This window comes from Echinops telfairi, unplaced genomic scaffold (genome assembly GCF_000313985.2).
Source record: "Echinops telfairi isolate 266 unplaced genomic scaffold, ASM31398v2 ScPeMD7_7474;HRSCAF=8512, whole genome shotgun sequence".
Lineage (NCBI taxonomy): Eukaryota > Metazoa > Chordata > Mammalia > Afrosoricida > Tenrecidae > Echinops > Echinops telfairi.
The window spans coordinates 1026340-1032220 of record NW_022111378.1 but is presented as its reverse complement, the minus strand read 5'-3'; the positions used below and the strand labels follow the sequence as shown (position 1 = coordinate 1032220).

At 42.3% G+C, this 5881-nt stretch overlaps 1 pseudogene; it reads left to right on the top strand.

Moving 5' to 3' along the window:
• Window positions 1-4929: 4929 nt before the first annotated feature.
• LOC101647265 lies at window positions 4930-5878 on the top strand (annotated as a pseudogene).
• Window positions 5879-5881: the final 3 nt, after the last annotated feature.

The window sequence follows — 5881 nt, the reverse complement described above, 5'->3', positions numbered from 1 at the left end:
TGATATATGGATTGTAATAAGAGTTGTAAGAGCCCTCAATAAAATTATCTTTTAATTTTTAAAAATAGGGGTATTGGCCTATGTACATATATTTATATGTTAATATATTAAGGCAGCAGACAGACTTTGGGCCTCTACTTGTCTTCCCTCAACACAGGAACAGTGTTTTCTAATAACATGGCACTGGGAAATGCCCACCTTCCCAACACAATCACTGAAGACAACCTGGGTGTGTAAGCACATGTTGTGTAGAAAGTGGATGGTGCCCAGCTATTAAACAATATAACGCCTGGGGTCTTAAAGGCTTGAAGTCAAACAAGTGACCATTTATCAGGGGAACAACTAAACCCACATGGAAGCAGCACCCCAGCCTGTGTGATCATGATATGTTAATGAGAACAGATATCAGAAGTTCAAAAACAAATAATCACATGATTGTGAAGGAGAGTGATCAGAGTGGAGATCCAAAACCCATCTGTTCATAATTGGACATGTTCTCACAAAAAGTCCACATGTAAAGGATGATACATCCAGGGTGCAGTATCTATGATACATCCAGGGTAAAGCACACAACATTCCTCTAGTTTTTTAATCCTTCATCTCCACTCTATTATAACCTCAGTTCTACCTCACAAATCCTGCTAGACCAGTGTATGTACATTGGTACAGATGAGCTTTCAATATATAGAATAAGGAGATACAACCCCTTTAGAAATAGTAATGGGAATAATAATTCCATGAGTGTATGGGAAAGAAAGTGGAGGAAGAGAGGGGAGAGGGAACTGATAGCAATGATGGCAGTATAACCACCCTCAAGGGGGACGGAAATCAGAATTTTAGGTGAAGGACTATATTGGACAGTGTAAGCTATGTAAAAATCATAACAATAATACATAATATATTAAGGTTTCAAAAGGGTGGTAGGGTGGGGGAGGGAGGAAATAAAGAGGAGCTGATATTAAAGGGGTCAAGAAGAAACTTTTGAAATTGATGATGGCAACATCTGTACAAGTTCACTTAATATAACTGATTTATGGATTGTTATATGTAAGTTTCTATTAAAATAATTTATTAATAAAATAAAATTATATAGCTTACCTTTCTCTTAATAGCTAATGATAGTGAGCACTTCATTTAATTGTTAGCTGCCTGAATGTCATCTTTGATGAGTTATCTATTCATGTTTTCTGTGCATTTTTAATTGGATTGCTCATTGTGATAGGTTTATTGTGCCAACCTGGCCATTGGGAACATGTGGGATTAATCAGGTCACTGTTTGATTGAAGGGCAAAGAGATAAATGGCTCTGCAAGGCCAACCCTCATCTCTCTTGCTCTCTAGTGATTCAATAAGTATGTTACCGCTTAGCTAGTTCTCTGCCTCAACCTGTGTGTTAAACTATCTATGGGCCAAACCAACCCATGGATCATGTCGCTAGTGCTTGAGGCTCCTTCAAGACCTGCTTTGCCATACTGCTGGTGTGTACCTCACTTGAACTTGGGACTGGTGGATCCTGTCGCCTGGCATTGCTTGGGTTTAATATCCCATCCAGGCCGCCTTAGCTAAGCTCCTGAGCTACTGACTGTTATTGACCCACCCTGTTGTTTGCTGCCCGTGGAAGATTTTGCCTGCATTGCCTAAGGGAGGACTCTGTTGTTTGCTTCCTTGACCTTGAACCCGGCAGCCCACGAGTTGTAGGCTTCCAGTATATTAACTGTTCCATGAAAGTGAGTTAAACCGAACCCTCTGTACTGCTGTGTCGACTAATTAGCTGTTATATTCCTTCTCGGTGTATAAACCTATCCTCTTATATACATATTATCATAAATATCCTGGTTTTGTTTCTCCAGAGAACCCTGCCTAACGCACTCATATTTTTCTTACTGAAGTGTTGCAGTTTTCTGTGGATGTCAGAAATTCGCCTTTTATCTGATAAATCATTGCCAAATTTTTTTCTCCCCATCTGTGGTTTCTCTTTTTATTCTTTCGATGTACATAAATGTCGCAATCTTAGAAGGGCCTGGTCCTCTAGTTTGTCTACTGTGGGGTGCGTGTTGTTCATTATGTTTTGTAGTGTGTTTATGGCTTGTATTAGGACCCTTTTGTTTATCTCTATTTTTTCATTGATGATCACTAGAGTTCTAAGGTTTATATATTTAGGTCTTTTATCTATCATAAGTTCATTTTTTTAGGAAATAGAGGACAGAACCCGGAAGCAAAGGACATTTATAGAGGCCTAACCACAGGCATGTACATATGTAAACACACACACACACACACACACACACAAACGAGAGGGGAATAGAACTATGTACTCATATCTATATGTTAAGAATTAAGTTTGCAAATGGACATTGGGCCTCAACTCAAGCACTCCCTTAACACAGAAACACTTTGTTCTAACAATCCAACTTTAAGTGATGCTCACCTTTCCAACACGATTGCTGGTCAAATTAGGTGCATAAGCAAATATGGTGAAGAAAGCTGATGGTGCCCAGCTTTCAAAAGATACAGCATCTGGGGGTCTTAAAAGCTTGTAGATAAACAAGTGGCCATCTAGCTCAGAAGCAACAAAGTCCACATGGAAAAAGCACATCAGCCTGAGTGATCATGAGGTGTCGATGGGATCAAGTATCAGGCATCTAAGACCCAGAATAAAACCATACCCATCTGTAGACAATTGGACATCCCCTCACAGAGGGGTCATAGGGAAGAAATGAGCCAGTCAAGGTGCAGTATAGCACTGATGAAACACACAAATTTCCTTCACCCCATTATCATGATCCCAATTCTACCTTACAAATCAGATTAGAGCAGAGCATGCACACTGCTACAGATAAGAGCCAGTAACACTGGGAATCTATGATAGATAAACCCCTCAGGGCCAACAAGAAGAGTAGAGATACCAGGAGGATTAGGGGAGTGTGGGGGGAGAGAAGGGGAATCAATCACAAGGATCAACTAGAACCCCCTCCCAGGGGGACAAATACCAGAAAAGTGGGTGAGGGGCAATGGAGGACGATATAAGATATGGAAAATATAATCTATAACTTATCAAGGGTTCGTGAGGGAGAGTGGGCGGGGGAGGGAGGGGGAAGAAATGGGGAGCTGATATTCTGGGGCTCAAGTGGGAAGAGAATGCTTTGAAAACAATGATGGCAGCATATGTGCAAATGTGCTGGACACATTGAAGGAATGTATGGCTTGTGATGAGATGTAAGAGCCCCTAATAAAAGTATTTTTTAAGTTCATTTTTTTATATAGTGTGAGGTATGGATCTGTTTCATTATTTTGCAGGTAGAGATACAATTTTCCCAGCACCATTTCTTGAAAAGACTCTCTCTTCCCCATTTAGATTTTTATCAAAAAGCAGAAGTCTGTAGGCGCTTGGTTGTATTCCTCGGTTTTGGTTCTGATCCATTGGTCTACTTATCTATTGTTGTATTATATGTATGAACTCTTTTGGAGAGAATTTGCACTAAGGATATAACAAAAGCAATTGCAATGACCTGAATTTTGACGCATATAATGAGGTCCATGGGTTGTGCATGTCATTTGTACTCACTAACTAACCTAAAAGTTGGTAGTTTGGACCCACTGCAGCATGTGAAAGACAGATGTGTTGACTTTTCTCTATAAAACATGCTGTTACATACCAATGAATGGGTTCCCATTCATAGTGACCCTAGATACAACAGAACAAAATGCTGTCCAGTCCTCTGCTGTCCTCACAATTGTTGTCAGATTTGAGTCCATTACGTCAGCCTCTTTGTCAATCCTTCTCATTGAGAGTTTTCCTCTTTTTCACTATCTTACCAAGCATGATGTCCTACTCTAGGAACTGGTCCATCCTGATGATATGTGTCCAAAGTACATGAGATGAAGTCTTGCCATTTCCCTTCAGAGGAGCATTCTGGATGTACTTCTTCCACCATTGATGTGTTCTTTTTTTTCTGGAAGTCCCTGAGATATTCCATCATCTGCACCAACGCCATGATTCAGCAGCACCTCCTCTTATCTGGTCTTTCTTATGCACTGGCCAGCTTTCACATGGCTTGGCTAAGGCACATTTTAGTCTTCAAAGTGACATCTTTTCTTTTTAATACTTTACAAAAAAGATATTTTACAGCAGACTTGCCCAGTGTGTCATTTGTTTCCTTGACTGCTGTTTTCATGGGCACTGATTATGGATTCAAGAAAATAAGCCATGATGACTTCAATCTTTTCTCAATTTACCATGATGTTTGTCTATGCTTCTCATTGTGAGAATTTTTATTTTCTCTATGTGGATGTGTAATCCATACTAAAGATGGTCATTGTTGATCATCATCAGTAAGCTTCAAGTCCTCTTCACTTTCATGGTTCACCATATGCAGATTGCAGGTTGTTAATGAGTGTCCTTCTGAACCTAATACCATATTCTTCTTCTTCATATAATCTAGCTTCTCAAGTTGTTCACTCATCTTTCAGTTTGTCATAGTGTAGTGGCTTGGCAGTTGCTATGATACTGGAAGCCACCACCCAGGCACACCTAGCAAGTTAACCCACAATGAACAGGTTTCAGCAGAGCTTCCAGACTAATACAGACTAATACATGGCAGTGTACTGGGGGTGGGAGTGAGGCTACAGATAGTCCCTGAAAGCCTCACTTATAGCAGAACATGACCCATAAATAATACAGCCAAGAAAACCCTATGGCACATGGGATCTCCTTGAATCAAAATCAGCTTAATACCAATAAGTTTGGTTTGGGATTTTAATGACAGTCTGATACCAATCCCCCCCACCCCCACCCCAAACAGCTTGCTTTAAGAATGACTGCGGAGGAAGGCCTGAGAGAGGGAAGGAAGAGCCGGGGGTCCCCCGAAAAAGTGGAACACTACCTCGTGCTACGTGTTGTCCAGCCCCAAGCTCAGTAGAGATGCCCACTCGCGGCTGGAGTCCTACCAGCCCGACCCGGACCTGAGCTGCAAGGACACGGGCTGCAAACTGCAGCACATCAGCGACCGGAAGAACATCGACGATTTGAACATGGAATTCAATCCTTCAGATCATCCTCAGGCCAGCACAACATTCCTCAGTAAATCTCGGACGGATGTGAGAGAAAAACGCAAGAGTCTCTTCATTAACTATCATCCTCCAGGACAAATAGCACGGAATTACAGCTCCTGCTCCACTATCTACCTAGATGATAGTACAGTCAGTCAACGAAACCTCAAGTATACAATTAAATGTGTAGCTCTCACAATATATTATCACATCAAAAACAGGGACCCAGATGGAAGGATGCTCTTAGATATTTTTTATGAAAACCTTCACCCTCTCTCGAAATCCGAAGTGCCACCTGACTATGACAAACACAACCCAGAGCAGAAACAGATTTACCAGTTTGTTCGGCCACTGTTCAGTGCTGCCCAGCTGATGGCAGAATGTGCCACTGTCACCCTGGTTTACCTCGAACGAATTCTGAGGTACGTGGAGATAGACATCTGCCTGGCCAACTGGAAGCGCATTGTCCTGGGTGCCATCCTGCTGGCCTCCAAGGTGTGGGACGACCAGGCGGTCTAGAAGGTGGACTACAGCCAGATCCTGAAGGACATCATGGTGGCGCACATGAACGAGCTCGAAAGGCAGTTTCTTGAATTGCTCCAGTTCAACATCAACGTTCCCTCCAGTGTTTACCCCAAGTATTATTTTGACCTCCGTTTGACAGCTGAGCTTCCCCTTGGAGCCCCTCAGCAGGGAGAGGGCTCACAAGCTGGAGGCCATCTCCCGGCTGTGCAAGGGCAAGTACAAAGACTTGAGAAGACCCACGCGGATGCGGTCAGCGAGCTGACAACCTGACTCTGACCCAGTGGTCCCCCGCCATCATCTCTTAACAG